The sequence below is a fragment of the Cheilinus undulatus genome, linkage group 5, assembly GCF_018320785.1.
Source record: "Cheilinus undulatus linkage group 5, ASM1832078v1, whole genome shotgun sequence".
NCBI lineage: Eukaryota > Metazoa > Chordata > Actinopteri > Labriformes > Labridae > Cheilinus > Cheilinus undulatus.
Genome location: NC_054869.1, coordinates 476,310 through 502,618, shown reverse-complemented (window position 1 = coordinate 502,618; position 26,309 = coordinate 476,310).

Here is a 26,309-nt window from a genome sequence, read left to right as displayed (position 1 = left end):
CTGGCCACAGACAGCTACAAGAGCACAGCTGGGCAGAGGTCGGCCTGCTCTTCCTTCAGTCCATGGGACAGATGGAGCGGCTTCAAACCATCTTAACCTCAACCTTAACCGTTTTTCAAGGTCGTCTCCAACATAACAGGGGCAGAAGAGCATAACTATTTAGAGCAACAATGAGCCGTAAGCAGTGGTGTACACGGGGGGGGGGGGGGGCAGTCGCTCCCCCCCATGGCCCAATTGTTGAAAAACGTGTGCTAAAGTGCCCTCTTTGGGGCCACAACACACGCTAAAGTGCCCTACTGGTTGGCAAAACACACTAAACTGCCCCCTTGGCTGGTTAAAACATGATAAACTGCCCCCTTGGGTGGCAAAAAGGCGTGTTTAAGTACCCTCCTCATTGGCAAAACACACTAAATTCCAAAAGACCATTAGGACCAAGGAATACTATCAAACATTACTGTTGCAATGACTTTTATGTTGGGCCCTTTTTTGATCTATAGGGGAGAGTGGGGTGAGTTGTGCCAGTTTTTACTCAAAGTGACTTTAAAGTGAGGCTATGACAGTAACGCCTCCAACTTAAAGGTGCAGTGTGTAATATTTAGCCTAGTAGCATTTAGTAAAACAAACAAACTTGGTTAAATGAAACGTGGTGTCTATAGGTAGGTCTATCCTAATTAGTGTTTATCCACCTGAAAAAATGTGTTTTATTTTTATATTAACTCAGAATAAGCAATCTACTCATACATGGGGAGGGTCCCCTCCACAGGCGCCACCATCTTAAATTTTTTTGCATTTTGCATGTTTCTCTGGTGAAAACTGTGGCAACCAGTGGAATTAAAAAAAAAAAAAAAAAAGCTTCTGGCACTTCTGTGGCGCCATAGAAAGGAAGCCAGAGAACCCTAACGAGCATGTCTCTGGTTGGAGGAAGCCAGAGAACCCTAACGAGCATGTCTCTGGTGGGAGGATGTCAGAGAACCCTAACGAGCATGTCTCTGGTGGGAGGATGTCAGAGAACCCTAACGAGCATGTCTCTGGTTGGAGGAAGCCAGGGAACCCTAACGAGCATGTCTCTGGTTGGAGGAAGCCAGGGAACCCTAACGAGCATGTCGTTGGTGGGAGGATGTCAGAGAACCCTAACGAGCATGTCTCTGGTTGGAGGAAGCCAGAGAACCCTAACGAGCATGTCTCTGGTGGGAGGATGTCAGAGAACCCTAACGAGCATGTCGTTGGTGGGAGGATGTCAGAGAACCCTAACGAGCATGTCTCTGGTGGGAGGATGTCAGAGAACCCTAACGAGCATGTCTCTGGTTGGAGGAAGCCAGGGAACCCTAACGAGCATGTCGTTGGTGGGAGGATGTCAGAGAACCCTAACGAGCATGTCTCTGGTTGGAGGAAGCCAGAGAACCCTAACGAGCATGTCTCTGGTTGGAGGAAGCCAGGGAACCCTAACGAGCATGTCGTTGGTGGGAGGATGTCAGAGAACCCTAACGAGCATGTCTCTGGTGGGAGGATGTCAGAGAACCCTAACGAGCATGTCTCTGGTTGGAGGAAGCCAGAGAACCCTAACGAGCATGTCTCTGGTTGGAGGAAGCCAGGGAACCCTAACGAGCATGTCGTTGGTGGGAGGATGTCAGAGAACCCTAACGAGCATGTCTCTGGTTGGAGGAAGCCAGAGAACCCTAACGAGCATGTCTCTGGTTGGAGGAAGCCAGAGAACCCTAACGAGCATGTCTCTGGTGGGAGGATGTCAGAGAACCCTAACGAGCATGTCGTTGGTGGGAGGATGTCAGAGAACCCTAACGAGCATGTCTCTGTTGGGAGGATGTCAGAGAACCCTAACGAGCATGTCTCTGGTGGGAGGATGTCAGAGAACCCTAACGAGCATGTCGTTGGTGGGAGGATGTCAGAGAACCCTAACGAGCATGTCTCTGGTTGGAGGAAGCCAGGGAACCCTAACGAGCATGTCGTTGGTGGGAGGATGTCAGAGAACCCTAACGAGCATGTCTCTGGTGGGAGGATGTCAGAGAACCCTAACGAGCATGTCTCTGGTTGGAGGAAGCCAGAGAACCCTAACGAGCATGTCGTTGGTGGGAGGATGTCAGAGAACCCTAACGAGCATGTCTCTGGTTGGAGGAAGCCAGAGAACCCTAACGAGCATGTCTCTGGTTGGAGGAAGCCAGAGAACCCTAACGAGCATGTCTCTGGTTGGAGGAAGCCAGAGAACCCTAACGAGCATGTCTCTGGTGGGAGGATGTCAGAGAACCCTAACGAGCATGTCGTTGGTGGGAGGATGTCAGAGAACCCTAACGAGCATGTCTCTGGTGGGAGGATGTCAGAGAACCCTAACGAGCATGTCGTTGGTGGGAGGATGTCAGAGAACCCTAACGAGCATGTCGTTGGTGGGAGGATGTCAGAGAACCCTAACGAGCATGTCGTTGGTGGGAGGATGTCAGAGAACCCTAACGAGCATGTCTCTGGTTGGAGGAAGCCAGGGAACCCTAACGAGCATGTCTCTGGTTGGAGGAAGCCAGGGAACCCTAACGAGCATGTCGTTGGTGGGAGGACGTCAGAGAACCCTAACGAGCATGTCGTTGGTGGGAGGATGTACCCTGAGTCCCGGTAAGTGTACGGGTCAGACCCCTGCTCCAGGAAGTCTCCATATCTGTTCTTATTTCATTTGGCTGTTGATGCAAGGACTTTAGATATTTTATCAGGAGTGAAAAACTAACAGGAAGGGTGGAAAATAACAGCAGACATGAATGTTCAGTCTGAACTTTCTTCTTTAGAGAATTAACGCCGTGCTTTCCTGTTTCTGGAACATCAGTGAAGACGGTAAAAAAAAAAAAAAATCTGAAGTTAAATATTGTCATTGGTAAGATTTGTTTTTATTGTTTGAAGATCATAAACTTGGTGGTGTCGGTCTAGTGACAGATGGAATATCCTCCTGATAAAACCGCGGTCCTGAATTTCCTCTCTTCACTCCTGTCCCTGACGTGTGGCGTTGGCGGCGGCGTTGGCGGCGTCTCTCCTGATGCCCCAGTGCTGGAGGAAACAGAGATAAGGAAGTGAGAGAAAGTATTGACCACAGAAGCTCTCTGAGTCAGACCGTTAGCTTTTTAGCACGCGCTGCAGTGATCTGGTTACCCGGCGAGCCGCCACCACCTTCAGACACTCTAGAAGCTTCCCTCGAGACACCGCGCTGTCTCCAGCATGGCTGAGAGACGGATCTGTCTGAGACGTCACCGAGTCTGACCAGAGGCACTGAGACCGACCACAGACACACCAACACGGGAACGCACACACTGCTGCTGAGGACGGAGAGCTCGCCGTGAGGCCTGGCACGCCTCACGGCATGAAATAGAATTAAGTTCATGTCCCTGCTGCAGCTGGACTGTAACAGACACTACACAGCTGCAGATCTCCAGGGAAACCCCATGAAGGACTCATATGGGTAATCTATTGATTAGAAATATTAATTAGAAATTAACATAAAAGGTACAGGGGCGTATCATGACATCAAAGTCACTGTTTCAGTTCTGTTGCACAAATATTTGAGCATCCAGAGAATCTTCTGACCCACAGAGTCTGAAACAAACCAGCCCAGTCCATGTGACAGTCCAATCAGAATCTGCTCTCCTTATGACATCACAACCGGAGCCAGAATAACAGCACCTTAGTGACAAAGTCAGAACAGCTCCACAAAAAACATGCTGAAGACTAATTAGACAACAGGGAGGGAAAAGCCCCAACAACCCCATCTTCAATGACATTCCATCCTCTGACTTTAAAGGTAAAGACATTCTTAAATTACTTCAAAACATCCCATCCTTGCCCTTGAAGGATAAACATTCCTCCATGACCTAAATGCATCCCATCCTTGCCCTTGAAGGATAAACATTCCTCCATGACCTAAATGCATCCCATCCTTGCCTTTGAAGGTTATGGCATTCTTTAATGACTTTAAAACATAGATGTTTAAATCCAAAATGTTGTGCTCTGTAAATTGTACTTTGTCTCTTTGTATTTCTGTCTGTAACCTTATGTTTTTGCTGCTGCCTGTCTCGGCCAGGTCTCCCTTGAAAAAGAGGTTTTTAGTGTCAGTGAGACCAACCTGGTTAAAGAAAGGTTAAACAAACAAACCTTCCATCCTTGCCCTTGAAGGTTATTACTTTTTTTTTTTTTTTAAGATTTATATTTGGGCATTTTTGTGCCTTTATTAGATAGAGGAGGACAGTGGATAGAGTCAGAAACAGGGTCAAGAGTGGGGGAGACACATGTAGTGAAGGGCCTCAGGCCGGATTCAAACCCAGGCCACCCACATACATGGGGAGCGCCTTTAACCACTAGCCCACCTCCACCCCAGTTATGACATTTTTTAATAAATTTTAAATATTCCATACTTGCCCATTAAGTTTATGACATTATTTAATGACTTTAATACATCCCATCCTCTGACTTTGAATGTTAAGACATTCGTCAATAACTTCAAAACATTCCATCCTTTCCCTTGAAGGTTATAAAGCATTCTATCATTGCCTTTCAAAACAATGTCATCCTTGTATGACTTGAAAAAAGGTAAAAAAAAAAAAAAAAAAAAAAACATCACATCCTTTGCATTGCAGGTTATGTCTGCCAAGTTTAATATCAAACAAGAGTATCACTATTGAAAGCAAGCTGTTAAAGACTCTCAGCTAACCTCTGGTCTCAGTCCTAGACTCCTGTAGACTCTGGTCTCAGTCCTAGACACCCGCAGACTCTGGTCTCAGTCTCAGACTCCTGTAGACTTTGGTCTCACTCTCAAACTCCTGTAGACTCTGGTCTCAGTCCTAGACTCCTGTAGACTCTGGTCTCAGTCTCAGACTCCTGTAGACTCTGGTCTCAGTCTCAGACTCCTGTACACTCTGGTCTCAGTCTCAGACTCCTGTACACTCTGGTCTCAGTCCTAGACACCCGCAGACTCTGGTCTCAGTCCTAGACTCCCATAGACTCTGGTCTCAGTCCTAGACTCCTGTAAACTCTGGTCTCAGTCCTAGACTCCTGTAGACTCTGGTCTCAGTCCTAGACTCCTGTAGACTCTGGTCTCAGTCCTAGACTCCTGTAGACTTTGGTCTCAGTCCTAGACTCCTGTAGACTCTGGTCTCAGTCCTAGACTCCCGTAGACTCTGGTCTCAGTCCTAGACTCCTGTAGACTCTGGTCTACCTTCATCAGTCCAGACATGTAGCAAGAGGTCTGCAGGACTACGTCACCAGTGATCTGGATCCCCTCCCCTCCAGGTGAACCAGTAGGGATCATATGGATGTTCCTGATGTTGACTGCAGCGCCACCTACAGCCTACCCAGAATAACTACTACACTGACTCTGCTGTTCTTCACTAACGGTCCAGACCAGCAGGAACTACGTGATCTAATGTGGAACCTTTAAATGTGAGTGATTAAGCAAGGCTCCCTGCAGGGATGTTGTGTTTAGTGTCTAATATAACTAAACTTGTTTTCACTCTTTCATCAGGGGAACATAATGTCGGAGTTTTTCTCACATCCCCGGCGTTTGTCTTGTAGATGTTTGACTTCTGATTTGTTCGAGGCTCTTCATAAATCCTCCATTAATGGTGGAACGGCCGTAACCACGGTCCCTCTCTGCTTCCTCTCAGCGTCCGAGCGTTTTCAATTAGCAGAGAAAAACCCCTGTGGGCATCATCGGAGGATTTAGACTGACCCGGTCTCTGACCCTGAACGCTGAAGGCAACTGTTGTTGTGGCTCTTTAATGTGACTCCTACATTCGGCCCGTCCCTCCTCCTATTGATAACTGTATTGATCTGAGCGTGTTGAATGAGTCCGAGGCTGACGAGGCTAATTTAAAATCAAAAAGTCCTGAGTGTCAGTGCGCTCCAGTGAAAATGTCTGAATGTAAAGCTGTTAGAGCTGAGAGTCGCTGTTCCACGTCTAATAACACAGACCCATGTCCATCTGCAAACACGTTAATCAGCATTAATCAGCATTAACAATCACTAATAATCAATAACCTCCATCAGGACCAGCACACAGTCAACACACGTCATGTTACTCTCTATTCTGATTTTACCAGATATAACCTGTCCATAAATGTATCACCAACATTCAGAGCATGCCTTTGTTTAATGAACGGTAATATTCCATAAAAACCCCTGACTGGCCGCCTACGCTCAGCCACCGTTACTCCTTTAAAGACTTCACTGGTTCCAGGCTCATGACCAGATCCTGCATCTCTACTCCTCAAAAACAGCAAATCTCACAGAGCTCAGCAGCAACACCAAGAAATCTTCATCAGCAGCTAGCTGAGTAACACGCTCACATCTGTGTGGTTTTACTGCGGCGCAATCTTAGAGTTCAGCCGTGAGCAGACGCTCCACTTTCACAGAGATGACTAATAACGCCGCCATTTACAGCCTACACCAGTCCGCATCTGATACCCGACCTGAGATGAAGAACACGCCAGAGGTTGCTCCGTGGCCCACCACCAGGTGCCATTGGGGCCAGAAGTGGCTTTTCAGGACAGAGAAGTGTTTTTAAGTGTTTGAAATACAAATATTCACTATTTTTTTATGACCTATGGATAATTATAGCAAAGATCATAATTTGATGCAGTAAATTAGTTGAATGGTACACTGAACCCTCTTTAGAGCAGAGAGGAACATCGTAATAAAGACACGGCAGAGCACACAGCAGCACAGCTGCTTCACCTCAGCTCTGCAAACACACGGTCCAAAGAGAGGCCGATACCATCTGAACTTCACTCCCGAAGTCCAGTCCTGTCTGCGCCTCAGTTTCCTGCATGTCGGGTTGTAACGACTGTCAGAGGATTTCTCCTCCTGTGGGGATTTAAATAGCAGATACTTTCCCCGTCTGTCAGCCACAAACACGGATGTCGTACCTCGCTTTGGTCTCTAGATTTAAGAATAATAATAATAATAATAATACATTTCATTTATAAGCGCCTTTCTGAGCGCTCAAGGTCACTTTACAGATAAAAATGAATAAAATAAAAACATAATCCCCATTATAATAAATGTGTGATGCCAAACTAATGTTATCTACATTTATTTATGATTTCATTTTATGTCAACAAGAAGTAAAATTATGGTATTGATCACTAACATTTAGACCGGACATAGATTAGAAAACTGTGGTGCGTTTAAGTACAGGTCTACATGTCGACAGGAAAGGTCTGCTTCTTTGGTCTTAGTGCTGTAGGGCATCAAAGAAACGCAAATATCAACTAAAACTATGAAAAAGCAGTTATGAAGAAGACTTGACAAAACTCTGCAAAAAATATGTATGCAACAGTTATTTCAGTGGTGTGACCCTGCTTGTCTCAGGTACATGTAGGGGGGCTCTGCTTGTCTCAGGTACATGTAGGGGGGCTCTGCTTGTCTCAGGTACATGTAGGGGGGCTCTGCGTGTCTAAGGTACATGTAGGGGCTCTGCTTGTCTCAGGTACATGTAGGGGCTCTGCTTGTCTCAGGTACATGTAGGGGGGCTCTGCTTGTCTCAGGTACATGTGGGGGGGCTCTCCTTGTGTCAGTTACATGTAGGGGCTCTGCTTGTCTCAGGTACATGTGGGGGCTCTGCTTGTCTCAGGTACATGTAGGGGCTCTGCTTGTCTCAGGTACATGTAGGGGCTCTGCTTGTCTCAGGTACATGTAGGGGGCTCTGCTTGTCTCAGGTACATGTAGGGGCTCTGCTTGTCTCAGGTACATGTGGGGGGGCTCTGCTTGTCTCAGGTACATGTAGGGGGGCTCTGCTTGTCTCAGGTACATGTGGGGGGGCTCTGCTTGTCTCAGGTACATGTAGGGGGGCTCTGCTTGTCTCAGGTACATGTAGGGGGCACTGCTTGTCTCCGGTACATGTAGGGGGGCTCTGCTTGTCTCAGGTACATGTAGGGGGGCTCTGCTTGTCTTAGGTACATGTAGGGGCTCTGCTTGTCTCAGGTACATGTAGGGGGGCTCTGCTTGTCTCAGGTACATGTAGGGGGTCTCTGCTTGTCTCAGGTACATGTAGGGGGGCTCTGCTTGTCTTAGGTACATGTAGGGGGGCTCTGCTTGTCTTAGGTACATGTAGGGGGGCTCTGCTTGTCTCAGGTACATGTAGGGGGGCTCTGCTTGTCTTAGGTACATGTAGGGGGGCTCTGCTTGTCTCAGGTACATGTAGGGGGGGGCTTTTTCCTTGAGAGCCAGTTCTCTTTTTTGCTGTCAATAAAAGGTGAAATGGATCCAAGCACTTAGCTGCCGCAGGGCTGACAGTTCGCTCTAAACTCTGCACTGATTTCTTGTTTTTCTGTGCATAAAGAGCCAAAAGGCAGAGAGACGCCTGCATTAGGATGCGGTCTCTCTGATCAAACCTCTTCTTTAACAGTGTAGGAGTGGGACCCCACTGTAGCACTGGTGTTGAGATAAAGGTTCAGTTAGAGATTTTTAAATCAACATTGAAGCTGAATTCAAACCCTAACTCTGATCATTAATGATTCCTGCACTAACAGGCAGGAGCTGGCTCAGATTTACTCTTTAAAATAAACTGAATGGGTCTGTGCTGATAAAACAGCGGCTGATTTATTTGCTCCGTGAAGATTATTGTGACATGTGGCTCCATAAATAACAAAGCAGAGATCCATAGGCAGCTTTCACAAAGAGCGGCCGGTTGCTAGGAGCACAAAGCAGCAGAGCCATTAGAGCCTGATAGAGTTTTAGCTCCCGTCGGCTGCTCTAAACTATAATTACACATTAATTGGAGCCTCCATGAAGCCTGTGCAGCGGCTGTGTGCTGTTGTCGGTGTTAAAGTGCAGCTCCTTCATCGTGCACATCTTCATTTTAAAGAGAGTTGTTTTTGTGCATGCACTGAAGAGCGTCTTCAGATAAATTGTCTCATAATTTGATGCATGAAGAAAAGTGCTCCAGTCTTAATGTATGTTTGTGCAGATCAAAGCTACCCTAATGTCCAATCAGGACGCTTTATACACAGCCAGGACTCAAAGCATCCTCCCCGGCATGCTAGGCTCCTCTTTAGGCTGCAGATATACGACAGAGAATATCACGGTTCTGTTCTCTAAAAGGCCTGATTTGTGTGGCTGCAGCCCATCCATCAGACACCGTCTTGTTTCCCTTTGAAGGAGGAGGAACTTCAGATGCAGGAAGATGGAAAAATTGCAATACTTTTCTGTAATCTTGTTGGGCTATTTTGAGTCAAATTAGATCAAGGGCTGCAGCAGCAGAGTGAGTAACACAATGAGGCGCATTGGTTTGTTGGGAGCTGAGAATGCACCTCTCCACCAGATCAAACACGCCGCGTTCGCCCAGATTCATCCTGTCCTGATGGAAAAATACCTCACTGATGGGGGGAACGGCATGAAGTCAGAGGAGAGAATGATTTCTGATATTTCTGACATTATTAAGGTGATTCATTTTAAGAGGAGAGTTATTTCTCTGATTTTTTTGCAGAGTCTCGGCTGTCAGCGCTGACAACAAGCAGACGTATATGGAATAATTATCTCATTGTCGTCCGGGGGGAGAAATCTCGCCTTTTAGATTGTTGAACAATCAAATCTCCATGCCAACTAATTGATGTATTTCCAGGGAACGGAGCAGGCGGCGCTGATTTGCATGTGTGACAGGCTGCAGCAGGTCAGAGATCTCTGCACGGCATTCTGATCAGAATGAAGCAGTCACATCCTCTTTAGAGCAGTGGTTCTCAACTGGTAGGTCGGGACCCAAAAGTGGGTCGCTGAGCAGTTTTCAGTGGGTTGCGACTAGGTGTCTGTTTTACTGTGAAACTGGGTAAATCTAAATGTCAGATCGATATTTAACCCTCAGGCATCACTTTCATTTACTACCCTTCCAAAAATCTGCTATAAAAACCCTCTAAATGCCAGTTTGATTACTTAAAGATCAAAAAATGTGGTTTGAATGGGAGTCAATGGGACATCTTTGTCCTTTATGACTCTAAAGGGTTGTAAATTTTAAATCTGATGCTACACAAAAACTAAAAATGCATCAAAGTCAATATTTTGGCTAATGGTTGACATATTCAGGACCCCCCCCCCCCCAACCTTAGTTTTCTGGAAAATAATTACTGTTTTATGTTTTTTTAGAAAAAATACGACCATCCTGTAATCAAACTGGCATTTAAAGGGTTAAAATCCTGAAAATTATTCAGTATTTGATTGTTTTGATCAGAACTGAAGTTGATAAAAAGATCTGACAAAAAAAGCAGAAAAAATATGAATGTATATTATCTTTATTGCCATTTTTGGAAGTGGACGTTGTTGTCCTTAATGGCTCTAAAGTGTAGTAAATTTTAAATCTGATGCTACACAAAAACTAAAAATGCATCCTGGTCAATATTTTGGCTAATCATGGACATGTCCAAGCTGGATTTAGAAATAATGCCCCAGCCATCCAACATTTGGTTTGAGGAAGATTTCACATTTTTTCACTTTTTTTCATAAAAAACAACGTTGACTTTAAGTAATCAAACTGACATTTAAAGGGTTAAAATCCTCAAAACGGTTGAATGTTTGGTAGTTTTGAGCACAGCTGAAGTTGTTTAAGAGATTTATCAAAAAAAAAGCTGAAAAAATATGAATCTGTTAAGTTTTTGGACATTTTTGTCCTTGATGGCTTTAAAGGGTGGTAAATGTGGAGCAGTGGTCAGCGCTGTTGCCTCACAGCAAGAAGGTCACTGGTTGGCTTACCGGTCAGGGCCTTTCTGTGCTGAGTTTGCATGTTCTCCGGCTTCCTCCCACCACCAAAAACATGCTCGTTAGGTTAACTGAGTAGGTGTGAATGTGAGTGTGCCTGGTTGTCTGTCTATATGTCAGCCCTGCAACTGACTGGCGACCAGTCCAGGGTGTACCCCGTCTCTCGCCCAATGATAGCTGGGATAGCCCCCCCCCCGGACCAGATGGATGGATGGGTAGTAAATGTGTTTCAGTGCTCCCCTGACCTATCATAGACATTGACATTTGAATTCAAAACTCTGTATAGAAAGAAACTTTGTTTTAAAAATGAGACCGTATGCACTGACAGCCAGAATGGTGAGCAGAGAAAGAGGGAAAATGTGCCCAAATGGAGAAAATGTCCCAGTGATGTCTGAGGGTTAAACTAGTTCATCTCCTCTTCTTACAGTAAATGGCTGCTTTTCCCATGATAATGAAGTCATTTCACAAGTTCTCTGGAAAACTGGACACCTCATCCTGAGAGGGTATAAAATCTGTCAGTTTTGTCTCTTTTCTTTTTAATTTCAGGTTTTTCATGTTGGTCTTTTCCTTTCCCATTAAATAAGGAAACAGCATTTCATGTTAAAACCTCCTGATCGTTTAAAAACAGGAAAGCAGGACCCTGGGAGCTTTTTGGCTTTTCAGTGTGAAACACAGAAGCAACAAACGATGAACTGTTTCATTCACCTTTTTCACCACACCTTCACCCTGTCATAGAAAAAGAACAAAAAAGAATGTTATGGCCCCAGTCTTCCCTCCTCTGGCCTTCATTTTTGATCTAAATAAAAACAGTAAGATGTTAGATCGGGTTTTTTTCCTCTCATTCTTTCCTTTAAGGAAAACAAAAACAAACAGAAAATGAATTTTTTTTTTTTTTTTTTTGTCTGATGGGACCCGTAAGTCGGCGTAAGTCGGCTAATGTGAAGAACAGACATTGTTCCACCCACATCAGCAGCAGCTTGCTGTTGAGGCAGGGCTCTCTCACCAATGCACTGCTCATGGTGTTCTGAGGTTCTGGACCCACCAGGGTTCGAGGACCTTGGCCCAGAGACTGCAGCTCTAGTCTCAGGCCCACTGAAGCCTCCGCTCTGCATTACGGGCCTTAAGGCAGCCGTGGCAGCCGTGGACAGGTCACTCTTTCCTTCCTGTATGTGAGTGTCAGCCGAGCCGAGGCTATTCCTTCAGCCAGTGGTCTGGTCCTCCAGACCAAGGCTCCTTAGATGCTTACAGGGCCTTACTTTGGTGAACCGGCCCCTACAAGGCGGGGTGCTGTCCATGAAGGCTGTGGACCAGAGTGGTTGGTTCGGCCTTTGGTTGGCCGGATGCTAAGTGTCCAAGGGTTGTTTTCCTCGTCCTCGGGGACTTCCTGTTGAGACTCAGAGCTCATCAGAGTATCTTCAGGACTGACAGGGACAGCCGTCTTTGGTGGCAGACTCTCCTGTCCTGTGCAGACCATCTACTCTGTAACAACAGTGGACTCGCCCCTCCTCTGCCTCTCACAGCAGCATGTGTGCAGGTTTGTTATTCTTTATAAGAAAGGAGGACAGCCTGTAGAGAGGGGGTCCAGACCCTGATTATCAGACACACAGGTTGGTAAGGGAACCTGCACCACTGCAGCAGGACCAACGTTGACCCATTTGCCTCTGGGGAGGCTCTTCCACCCCTCACTGGGACGGGATACCTTGGCACATTTGTGACCCAGGCTTCTGCACTATACCCCTCCCCCCTTCATCCTCCATACTCCTCCTCTGAAGGGCCCAGCTGACTGACATTGGTGACACCTCTTGGTCCCACTTGCTATGGGCACTACTGCATCAGAGAGACTTGCAGGACTTCCTTCCAGCAGGGCTATAGCTGGCCCTGAGAGCAGCAGGACCCAGGCTGCTAGAACCTGCTGTGAGAATAACGCAGGCAGCTTGGGCACCATTACCCAGACTGCTTGGTGTGAGACTCACTGAGTGCACTCCAACCAGGATGGCCTACAGTCCTGCAGTCCTGGAGGTTTGAAGCCTGGTGTTTGGCACTGGGGGGTCAGCGCTACTGAAGACAGCTGCTCTTCTGCTTGTGGTCTCTCAGTGATCAGAGCTTCTGCTGCATAGAATAGGGCTTCTGTTTGTGTATTTATGCACCGCTGCTGCCACGAAACAGTGAGGACCACATTCAGGAATCCTGAGTCACAGGCAGTCTTGTTTTTATAGACTTCTCTGGGGTCTGTGGTACCGCCTTAGAGAGTCTGGGTCTCAGAGCGGGCTGTTAGTTGGTTTGTGAACTACCTGACTGGTAGAACCCGGTTAGAAGCCGTTACCTCAAAGGCAGGGGTCCTCAACCTTTTCAGCCAGGGACCCCCACAATAAAGGTGCCAGAGACCAGGGACCCCCACAATGAAGGTGCCAGAGACCAGGGACCCCCAAAATAAAGGTGTCAGAGACCTGAAGGTGGCTGAACACAGACATGAACCTTGTAGAACAGTCACGTGCAGACCAGGCCGTCTGTTGGGGGGGAAACAGGAGAGCTTTCTTGGGCCCAGCCAAACTGGGGGTCAGCAAAACCATGGTCCATTGCTGTAGAGTGAAATATTTCACTCTATGTGTAATGAGTCTATATAATATGTGGCTTTACCTTTCTGACATGAGGGACAAAAAACATCAAACATGGTGGTGGCAGTGTGATGGTCTGGACCAGGACCTGGACCACTTGCTGTGATTGATGGAACCATGAATTCTGCTGTCCTGAAGGCCAATGTCCGGCCATCAGTTCATGACCTCAAGCTCAAGCTCTCTTGGGTTATGCAGCAGGACAACGACCCCAAACACACCAGCAAGTCCACCTCTGAATGGATCAGAATAAACTAACTAAGGTTCTGGAGTGGCCCAGTCAGGGTCTGGACTTAAATCCAACTGAGATGCTGTGATGTGGCCTTAAACGACAGTTCATGCTGGAAAACCCTCCAATATGGCTGAGTTAAAACAATTCTGTGAAGAAGAGTGGGACAACATTCCTCCACAGCGATGAGAAAGACTCATCAGCAGTTATCACAAACGCTTGATTCCAGTTATTGCTGCCAAGGATGGAACAACCAGTTATGAGGAACTGGGGTGATTACTGTTTCACACAGGGACAGAGAGGTTTGGATTTTTAGTCCCTTAATAAATAAAATCATCATTTAGAAACTGAATTTTCTACCTACTTGGGTTTTCTTTGTGAGATATAAGAATTGGTTTGAAGATCAGAAACATTAAAGTGTGATAAATCTGCAAAAAGACCAGGAATCAGAGAGGGGGCAGATGCTTTTTCTCAGCCCTGTAGATCATGTTCCTTGGACAGAATATTTCTAATCCCTCATTTGTCTTTTATGCGGATGATTTGGTGATGTACAGCTGTTCACCTACTCCTCCACTCTCTGTTAAACATCTTCAGCTTTTGATTTAGTCCAAGACCATCTTAGCAGCTGTAGCTTCCTCTAAATGCAGATAAGTTAAACTCGTGTTCTTTTCAGTATGTTGGGTACTTGATGGAGCTCTGAGGTTTATCACTAACTGTGGATTTCTACCTTTACATTCTACAGTCAGCTGGACTGATTTACCTGTCGTCTCTGACATCGGTAGATCTTCACTGATACACATCCTGGACTAAATCTGGACCACCGTTCCTCTCTTCTAATCCTGATGGATGGTTTTCACAGCCTGCGTTGGTTTGACATTTTAAACTTTGTTGTTCCCAAAGTCTGAACTGAGGTGCGAAAGAAGGCTTTAGATTTTCTTGAGTGAGTTTACACTGAAACCCTAGTGGGCCCTGGTTTTATTAGAGCCCTATTGTATCTGTAGGAATTCTTGTTTTCTGTCACAACTTTTGCATTTTGGGGGCTTTATCATGCTCCAAAACAAACCAAATTTGGTGGCTTGTTAGATCCTGGTGAAAAATGTAGTATTCTAATGGTTCCATTAAGCTCGCTCCAAAAATGGCCCCTCAGGGGCCCCAAACATCCTTTTTGGGGGCCCTCTACAAACTTTTAACAATGTGCATGAAAATTGGCACACATATGTATCAAGCCCAGATGAACAAAAAACTTATATACTCTCTTTCAAAAATATGTACAGGAAGTGAGATCATAAAGGAAAAGTGTCCAGCTTTGGCTGTTTTTGGTGAATTTACAGTCCTCACGTCTGATCGAGCTAGTCCAAGGGGACTTTTGTTTTTCACTCAACAGTGGGCTTGCCTCAGACTAGACAAGATGGACACCTGAAGTTATCAAAAGCAGGAATTTTCACCACAGGGGGCAGCAGTTATCAGCCATCGATTCTTGGCACTGTGCCAAAAATCTTTGTCTTAAAAACTCAGTGGAGATGACGTCAATCTTCATGAAAGTTTACAGGCATGTGAAAAGCTCCACCCTGAATACAGCCATGCTCACTTTATCTAATGTCATCACAGCGCCCCCTGCTGGCAACAAAAACCTACTTTTCTTACATATCATGTCCTCATTCCTACATGGTTGCTCCGATCTTTCTCATTGGGCAAATCCAGCCCCCATGGACCTGCCTCTAACCCTGTTGCCATGGCGACAACTCAAACATCAATCAAGAGGAAGTACTGTTTTCACTGCCTTATCAGCATCGTACAATCACCAGATTTATTTTGCATGACCCTTATTGGTCAGTCATACCAATCAGATGATTTTTATTAGGGGGCGTGGCCTAATGCCTGAATGGCACCCCCTACAATATTTCAAAACGTCAGCCCCCAAAGGAGGTTGAACCTAGGATTCTGAAAATCGGTACATATATGTATCATGATTAGACCTACAAAAAATTGGGGACATCCCAAAATAAACAGGAAATGAGGTCTTCTTGGCTATTTTCAGCCAATCTACAGTCCTCACATTTTTTTGATTTTTTGATTTTTTTAAACTGTGTATTTCTGCCTACTAAGCAGTCCAGTCCAGTCAACCCTGATCTCTCTGGAGTTTTCCGTCCAGTCTCACTGTCAGTCAAACCGACTCTGACTTTACTCTGAGCTCTAAACGTATTTCTGCTGATGAACCAACCAATAGGAAACAGGAGGAGGCCGGACCAATCACGTTAGCTCTGCATGTCCCAATATTCCATCACACACATCATCACTTTCAAGCCCTACAACTCCCAATAACTCAGAGTAATATAAAACCACATATGTCGTCGGACAACGTCACAACAATGGCCGTCCGCGATGATCTGATGATCTTTGAGACTCTTCATCGTTCAGCTGCTGATGAAGACGATGACCTTTGAGGTTCGTCTTCCTATGTTTCTCACATAGATGATGGAACGGTGGATCACGGTTTGGTCTGGGGCGTGGCGTGGAGTCGCCGGTCCTTCAGCAGCAGATCAGCAGTGAGTGTTTGATGGTGATCTTCAGCTCTCACAGACGAGGACCACGACGGCGTGCTCAAGCTCTTCAAAGTGACCCGAGTGTTTGACCCGCGTCTCCGCTCACAATATGGAGGACGGCCCGCCTAATTGAATATTCGCCTAATGAGGGAAACGGCGGCCCAGAAATCAAACGCAGGTGCTCTCTGAGATGTTCTTTGTAGAAAAGCCCGCTCTTACACATTAAAAGACATCTTGAGGAGAGAAAAGGAGGCTGAGAGGACGAGAGGCCGGGCTTTTCAAGCAGCTCGTCACTGATACAGACGCTTTGTTTGCTCTGCTGGTTCTTACATTCAGTCAATCAGCTGCAGGGAGCCTGGCTGCTGAATATCAATTAGCTGGATGGTCAATTACACAGCCCTCCACCCCAGCAGACGTTTAGTCTGAGGATGGGGATTTGACTCTGGAAAATATAAAACCTGCTCTTTATCATCTTTCTGCTCAACATCTGTGGTGGCCATGATTTCAGGAGAATTTTCCATCATAATTCTCAGATTTTTTTAAGGTCTTCACATTGAGAAAAGAGTAAAACCCACATTTAAGTTTATGGGGGATTTCATATCCACCACTGCTCCTTCATGTCTCATTTCACTTTAAAAACCAGAGAGGAACACCAGAAGATGGGTGGATCTGTCCTTCCTCATCCAGAGAGAAATGAATTTTTAAAGCCGGCACCATCTGATGTATTCCTCTGATCAGAAGAAATAAAACATGGACACCTCGTATTCAGGTTTACTGTGTTTTATGTCAGTTTCTGTGTCTGTTTTCTGCAATACAAGATCAACAACAGAAGTTCGATAAACAGAGCAAATAATGTTCAAACGGCCCAGCTCAGCTTTAAAGCAGTACACATGAAAACAAGCCTGTCCATTAGCATGCTAATTAGCATGATTAGCACAAATATTAATCTCCAAAGTCATAAACATCAAACACAAAAAGGCATGATAACACACTATATTGCCAAAAGTATTGGCTCACCTGCCATGACTCTCATATGAACTTCAGTGACATCCCATTCTTAATCCACAGGGTTTAATCTGACGTGGGTCCACCCTCTGCAGCTAGAACAGCTCCAACTCTTCTGGGAAGGCTTTCCGCAAGGTTGAGGAGTGTGTTTATGGGAATGTTTGACCATTCTTCCAGAATGGTGAGGTCACACACTGATGTTGGACCAGAAGGCCTGGCTCTCAGTCTCTGCTCTAATTCATCCCAAAGGTGTTCTATGGGGTTGAGGTCAGGACTCTGTGCAGGCCAGTCAAGTTGATCCACACCAAACTCTCTCCTCCATGTCTTTATGGACCTTGCTTTGTGCACTGGTGCACAGTCATGTTGGAACAGGAAGGGGCCATCCCCAAACTGTTCCCACAAAGTTGGGAGCATGGAATTGTCCAGAATCTCTTGGTCTGCTGAAGCATTCAGAGTTCCTTTGACTGGAACTAAGGGGCCAAGCCCAGCTCCTGAAGAACAAGCCCACACCATAATCCCCCCTCCACCAAACTTGGCACAATGCAGTCAGACAAGTACCGTTCCCCTGGCAACCGCCAAACCCAGACTGGTCCATCAGATTGCCAGATGGAGAAGTGTGATTGGTCACTCCAGAGAAGGCGTCTCCACTGCTCTAGAGTCCAGTGGTGGCGTGCTTTACACCACTGCATCCACGCTTTGCATTGCACTTGGTGATGTATGGCTTGGATGCAGCTGTTACCATGGAAACACATTCATGAAGCTCTCTACCACTGTTCTTGAGCTAATCTGAAGGCCACATGAAGTTTTGAGGTCTGTAGCCACTGACTCATTTTACATGGCCTACCACTTGGTGGCTGAGTTGCTGTCGTTCCCAATGGCTTCCACTTTGTTATAATACCACTGACAGCTGACTGTGGAATATTTAGGAGCCAGGAAATTTCACCACTGGACTTGTTGCACAGGTGGCATCCTATCACAGTACCACGCTGGAATTCACTGAGCTCCTGAGAGCGAGCCATTCTTTCACTGATGTCTGTAGAAACAGTCTGCATGCCTAGGTGATGATTTTATACACCTGTGGACATGGAAGTGACTGGAACACCTGATTTACATTATTTGGATGGGTGAGTGAATACTTTTGGCAATATGGTGTATCTTCTGCATTGGGTAAATAAAATGCTGATGATAATATCTTAAACAGCCAATATGAACAAGGAGGAAAACTTTCATCTTTCATGCATGTATTCTGTGTCTCTACTGCTAACGGGAGGGCTACAGGGTGCCGTGAGCTCAGCTAAGGACCCCTCAAGGACCCAGGTGCCCTCTGGGCTGCTCTCTGTGTCTGACTGGGGAATTTGGTACAGCTGCCGTGGTACGTGGTATGAGTTTGACGACCTGTCCTACAGGCCAATGAGCACGTGGCAGCTGGACTCCAAGTCATTGGCTTGTCGCTGCCGCTTGGGGCGTTCCTCCATGGCAGGGAGATAGTGGCGTGTGAAGTGAGACCAGAAATTGTCTGTGATGGTCTGGCAATGGCGCCTATGGCGTTTTGTTAATGGCTCTGGTACATATGTTACCTGGGGCAGCGCAGCATCCCCCCACACCATGAGGAGCATATTGGGTGTCACTGGGTCTGGATCCGGTATGTCTGAGGAGGCTTGGCATTCAGAAACCCCTCCACTTCCATGAGAACGGTAAGACCTCTTCAGCGACAGACTGACCTCTAATGACGACTCTGAGAGCATTCTTGATTGATCGAATCTCACGCTCCCATGTTGCACCAAAATGGGGAGTGCGAGGTGCGAGCTCTTTGTTTAGGAGGTCGGCTAGCTGGGCTCCAGTGACGGCTGCACAGAGCTCCAAGCATGGAATCGATAGCCGGCGTCTTGGGGCCAGTCTTGATGTATGAAGAACGGTTGAAACAAGACGTTCTTCGCTATCATGGCTGACAGGGTGGGGGGGCAGCTACCATGCCTCCCTCTGCATTTCCCACTTCTCTTGGTTCCATGTCCCGTTTCAATGAGTTTTTGAATTTCCGCCTCATAAACCTGGGCCTTCCTGGGATCTTTGCTCAGTCTCCTCTCGGTGCTCCTGAGGTTTGGCATTCCTGCCTCCTTGGTAGCCTTTAAAGGTGGAGGATCTCGAATGTGGAGAAGAGAAGCATGGGCGTAGCGGGGGGGGGGGGACTGATTACCTGGCCCACAGCAGGGGGGCCCTTGCGAAGCCGGCCATGAAAAGTGTATTTTGATGTATTTTTTCTTAGTGATTAGTGACATTATTAAATCATAGTGACTACAGCAGTGATCCTCAACGCCCATTTAAGCTGCTGTGTGCAGTTACATGACACTTATTTCCCATTTTGCCACTCTTTCATGCTTTCTGCCCATTTAACTCACTTTTCACTCATTTGTTGCCACTTTGGGACCATTTTTGCCAGTGTTGACTCATTTCTTGGTCACTTCACACCCATTATTGCCACTTTCTGCCCTTTTTTGCCATTTTTCTTCCAGTGTTTTAAGCCGCTTTAAGCAAAATGTTGCTCACAAATGGGGAAATTATCAAAAATACATTAAAACGCAGAGATATTTGTGAAGAAAAAAAAAAAAAAGACCCAACATTTGTTGCTTGTCTCACCGGTTAAGGGGGGCCCTGTGTAAATTCTTCCTAGGGGCCCAAAATCCCTAGCTCCACCCCTGAAGAGGAGTAGCATATCTTGAAACATCACCTACTTGCACTCTCACTGTTTTAGCCTCAGGGGTCCCCACTACCAGCTGGTCTTGATGGGATCTTGTTAGCAGTTTCTCACTCTGATAAGTCAGGATGTTCTTTTACCAAAGGCTGTTGTGCTTGCACCTGATGTTGCAGGAGTCCATCTGCTCCCTGGAGGCCCCATCTGAGTTGTGTGTGCGCTGCTGCTGGTCCACCAACTGGGCCATAATGGACAGGCAATGATGGGATTAACATAGTCAGATCCAACTAGTAACAGCGGGTGTGCTCTGTCGAAGGAAAGTAGCGGGACCTCTCTGGTGCTGGTATCATTTCTGGAGAGCTGCGGTGGAGGAGGACTGCTCCCCGAGTGCACGGCGAGAGGATGTAAAAGCCCCGGTTATGGTGTGGATGTCATCAGACGTGGACACTGGGGATACCTCAAAATCTACAGATGAGCCACGTCCTGCCTGACAGTACGAACAGCAAGGACTCCTCTCTCCCTTTCAGTCCAAGAAACTTTACTGCAGCTAAGAGGAAGATCCTTCTCTCTGCCCCGTCATCAAAACAGCGTTTTAAGTGACCTCTGGTCTGCTGCAGGATTACTGGGACAACTTTCAGAAGGACTCGTCCAGTCTGATGGGGATGCATGAGGTAAGTCTCGTGGCGAGGAAACAAGTCCCTGTACACCTTCGTTAAGGTATGATCATCAGATGCTTCAGCCTCTGACCTCAACCACTGAGCCAAATCATGTAGGTTTTAAAACTTAAGACCTGGTGTTTGTAATCCGCCTGTAGGTGCTCAACAAAACTGTGTCGGTACTGTTTAGGCAACATGCTGAGCAGTCTGTCCACATGCCAGTGCAGGCCAGCTCCATCAAGCAGGCGATAGCAGCACGCCAACAAGGAGGTCAACTTTAAGAGCAAAGCTTTGACAGGCTTAAGAGTCTCCTGGCTTTACATCTGGAATATTCAATACGGCTGTAGTTTCATTCTGGGGAGCTGATGAGGTTGGCCATACTGGCGTTGAAGAACTTGCATCGCTGCACTGTAGGGCGAGGATGATGGCGGCAGGCCTGAGCTATAAGTCGTGTCTCCTCTAATGTCAGGTGTTCCATTAGCACAGGATTCTGATGATGCTCTGACAACGCTGTATGGGGACCTAGAAGGTTGTCAAGTGCCATCGTAAGGTCAGTGAACTCCTTTTCACCGTCTTTCATGAGACCGGGAAGTGTGGCCACTGGAATCCCTCCTCTAAAGTGATCTTTTCCTCATCAGTGGTGCCATAGCGTTGGTCGGCGCTGTAAACAGACCTGGAGAGTGGAGCACAATGACCCCTTGAATTACTTTTGAACCATAAATCACAGCCACTTCCTTGTTTTCCCTCTGAAAGCCCTCCATTGTGCCGTTCTAGTGACGCTGTCCCCGCCTTTGTAGCTCTTACAGAACAATTTATTTTCAAAGTCTTTAAAGCTAGCACGTTAGCCCGCTGCCCTAGTGTCTGCTTGTATCCCAGAATGCATTGTGACTAGGCTGTGACAAGCAATGGCAGGCTGTTCCTTCATCACGTCGTGTGCTCAGACTTATATACTGTAGAATTCCTCATAAATGAGAGAAACAGACACAGAGTGGCCGGGACGTGTCCCTCCTAAAAATGTGAATATTTTTAAGACTTTGTGTCACAGAATTATTATTTTTATTTCTTTTGATCACAAAGAGGCGGGAGATCAGGTTTCATTCATGTTTACTGTTTACTACATAAAAATCTCTGAGTTTTAGTTTCACTTCGATGTTTTTCTTCAGTCTTTAAAGTCCCATAACTTTATTCAAATTCACTCATCCTCTTAAAGCCCAGGTTGTTCCTGAAGAAAAGGATGTTTAGAGCTTGACTGTGACCACAGGGCTGATGTTTGACAAGATTTCTAAGACAAAAAGTCCAGGAGAGACACAACAGTTACAAACTAGCTGATGGCTCAGAGGGTTGAATCAAAAATCACGAGACAGGCGGACTCCTGATTCCTGTTAAAACCAGGAAAACAAAAACTGCCCTTGGCTGGTCAGCTAGTTCAGATTAAACTGAGAATCAAGAGGAGAAATGAAAAACAAACTTTTCTGTTTCTGTAAATGATAAAATAAAAAAGAAGAAGTGTTGATTTTTCATCATAATTTTTGATGATCAAAATGACTGAGATTTTTTTTCGTCCATATTTTTAACAGTTATCAGTGAACAGCTCTTTATTGGTTCTGGTTTCATCCTTTCTGATTCAAACTTGTGTGTTGTTAAAAACTCTGACTCTGCTGATTTCTGGAGGATTTGTGGTGAAAAAGAGAGCGGACTGTTTCCCCCATACCTGACAGACCCTCCGACCACAGCCCCGCCTCCTTTTCTTCTTCTCTGGTTGTTTTGATGGTAGCTGACTGGTGATTGATGAGTGCTGATGAAGACTCACAGTGATCATGTTGATGAGCAGACACAGAGGTGCATGCTGGGATATCGCATTACCTTAGCGTGGTCAGGGAGCGAATTGTGGGCAAGGGTTACACGAGCTCGGGGAGCGGAGTGAGGCCTTGAGGCGTCTCCTAGGAGATCAGGACCTGACAGTCAGACCTGACAGCAGGACTTGTGGGGGGGGGGGAGGAGGGGGGGCCTTTACAGCCAGGTTTTTATTTTCTACTCCGCTTTAAATGTGTTTGTGTGGGTAAAACCGTCTGAGGACCACGTCTGGGTGGAGCAGCACAGAGACTATGATTTCAGCTGGGGTTCACATCTGCAAGTTTAAAAAAGCACCAACACCTAACAATGAAAAGTAACTCAATTTACCCAGTTCATCTGCCTGACCAGTAAAAGCCTGGTGGAGAGTCACTGCAGAGACGGCATTTCACTGACACCACCGCATACCTACACCAACAGAGGAAGGAATGAACATCAGTATAATGATAACACATCCTAGACTAAAGTCATGTTGCACACAAATACTGTAAAGCTTTTAAACATCTTATAAAACATTCCATCCTCATCTTTAAAGATGTCATCATCTAAAGCATGTAAAACATTCCATCCTCGTCTTTAAAGATGTCATCATCTAAAGCATGTAAAACATTCCATCCTCATCTTTAAAGATGTCATCATCTAAAGCATGTAAAACATTCCATCCTCGTCTTTAAAGATGTCCTCATCTAAAGCATGTAAAACATTCCATCCTCGTCTCTAAAGATGTCATCATCTAAAGCATGTAAAACATTCCATCCTCGTCTTTAAAGATGTCATCATCTAAAGCATGTAAAACATTCCATCCTCGTCTCTAAAGATGTCATCATCTAAAGCATGTAAAACATTCCATCCTCGTCTTTAAAGATGTCATCATCTAAAGCATGTAAAACATTCCATCCTCGTCTTTAAAGATGTCCTCATCTAAAGCATGTAAAACATTCCATCCTCGTCTTTAAAGATGTCCTCATCTAAAGCATGTAAAACATTCCATCCTCGTCTTTAAAGATGTCCTCATCTAAAGCATGTAAAACATTCCATCCTCGTCTTTAAAGTTGTCCTCATCTAAAGCATGTAAAACATTCCATCCTCGTCTTTAAAGATGTCCTCATCTAAAGCATGTAAAACATTCCATCCTCGTCTTTAAAGTTGTCCTCATCTAAAGCATGTAAAACATTCCATCCTCGTCTTTAAAGATGTCCTCATCTAAAGCATGTAAAACATTCCATCCTCGTCTTTAAAGATGTCCTCATCTAAAGCATGTAAAACATTCCATCCTCGTCTTTAAAGTTGTCCTCATCTAAAGCATGTAAAACATTCCATCCTTATCTTTAAAGATGTCCTCATTGAAAGCATAAACAACATTCCATCCTTGCCTTTCAAGATGTCCTCATTTAAGACTTATAAAACATTCCATCCTTGCCTTTAAAGACATCATCACTTAAAGCGTATAAACATTCCATCCTTGCCTTCAAAGATGTCCTCATTTTTAGTATATAAAACATTCCATCCTTGCCATTAAAGATGTCATCATCTAAAGCATGTAAAACATTCCATCCTTGTCTTTAAAGATGTCCTCATTTAAAGCATATAAAACATTCCATCCTTGCCATTAAAGATGTCATCATCTAAAGCATGTAAAACATTCCATCCTTGTCTTTAAAGATGTCCTCATTTAAAGCATATAAAACATTCCATCCATGCCTTCAAAGATGTTCTCATTTTAAGTTTATAAAACATTTCATCCTTGTCTTTAAAGATGTCCTCATTTAAAGCATATAAAACATTCCATCCTTGCCATTAAAGATGTCATCATCTAAAGCATGTAAAACATTCCATCCTTGCCTTTAAAGATGTCCTCATCTAAAGCATGTAAAACATTTCATCCTCATCTTTAAAGATGTCATCATCTAAAGCATGTAAAACATTCCATCCTTGTCTTTAAAGATGTCATCATCTAAAGCATGTAAAACATTCCATCCTCATCTTTAAAGATGTCATCATCTAAAGCATGTTAAACATTCCATCCTCGTCTTTAAAGATGTCATCATCTAAAGCATATAAAACATTCCATCCTCGTCTTTAAAGATGTCCTCATCTGTAGCATGTAAAACATTCCATCCTTGTCTCCAAAGATGTCCTCATCTAAAGCATGTAAAACATTCCATCCTCGTCTTTAAAGATGTCCTCATCTATAGCATGTAAAACATTCCATCCTCGTCTTTAAAGATGTCCTCATCTAAAGCATGTAAAACATTCCATCCTTGCCTTCAAAGATGTCCTCATTTTAAGTATAGAAAACATTCCATCCTTGCCATTAAAGATGTCATCATCTAAAGCATGTAAAACATTCCATCCTCATCTTTAAAGATGTCATCATCTAAAGCATGTAAAACATTCCATCCTCGTCTTTAAAGATGTCCTCATTGAAAGCATGTAAAACATTCCATCCTCGTCTTTAAAGATGTCCTCATCTAAAGCATGTAAACATTCCATCCTCGTCTTTAAAGATGTCCTCATCTAAACCATGTAAAACATTCCATCCTTGTCTTTAAAGATGTCATCATTTCAAACTTATAAAACATTCCATCCTTGCCTTCAAAGATGTCCTCATTTTAAGTATAGAAAACATTCCATCCTTGCCATTAAAGATGTCATCATCTAAAGCATGTTAAACATTCCATCCTCGTCTTTAAAGATGTCATCATCTAAAGCATGTAAAACATTCCATCCTCGTCGTTAAAGATGTCTTCATCTAAAGCATGTAAAACACTCCATCCTTGTCTTTAAAGATGTCCTCATCTAAAGCATGTAAAACATTCCATCCTTGTCTTTCAAGATGTCCTCATTTAAAGCATATAAAACATCCCATCCTCGCCTTTAAAGATGTCATCATTTCAAACTTATAAAACATTCCATCCATGCCTTCAAAGATGTTCTCATTTTTAGTATATAAAACATTCCATCCTTGCCATTAAAGATGTCATCATCTAAAGCATGTAAAACATTCCATCCTTGTCTTTAAAGATGTCCTCATTTAAAGCATATAAAACATTCCATCCTTGCCATTAAAGATGTCATCATCTAAAGCATGTAAAACATTCCATCCTTGTCTTTAAAGATGTCCTCATTTAAAGCATATAAAACATCCCATCCTCGTCTTTAAAGATGTCATCATCTAAAGCATGTAAAACATTCCATCCTCGCCTTTAAAGATGTCATCATCTAAAGCATGTAAAACATTCCATCCTCGTCTTTAAAGATGTCATCATCTAAAGCATGTAAAACATTCCATCCTCGCCTTTAAAGATGTCATCATCTAAAGCATGTAAAACATTCCATCCTCGTCTTTAAAGATGTCATCATCTAAAGCATGTAAAACATTCCATCCTCGTCTTTAAAGATGTCCTCATCTAAAGCATGTAAAACATTCCATCCTTGTCTTTAAAGTTGTCCTCATCTAAAGCATGTAAAACATTCCATCCTTATCTTTAAAGATGTCCTCGTTGAAAGCATAGACAACATTCCATCCTTGCCTTTAAAGATGACCTCATTTAAGACTTATAAAACATTCTATCCTTGCCTTTAAAGACATCATCACTTAAAGCTTATAAACATTCCATCCTTGCCTTCAAAGATGTCCTCATTTTAAGTATATGAAACATTCCATCCTTGCCATTAAAGATGTCATCATCTAAAACATGTAAAACATTCCATCCTCATCTTTAAAGATGTCCTCATCTAAAGCATGTAAAACATTCCATCCTCGTCTTTAAAGATGTCATCATCTAAAGCATGTAAAACATTCCATCCATGCCTTCAAAGATGTTCTCATTTTAAGTATATAAAACATTCCATCCTTGCCATTAAAGATGTCATCATCTAAAGCATGTAAAACATTCCATCCTTGCCTTTAAAGATGTCATCATCTAAAGCATGTAAAACATTTCATCCTCATCTTTAAAGATGTCATCATCTAAAGCATGTAAAACATTCCATCCT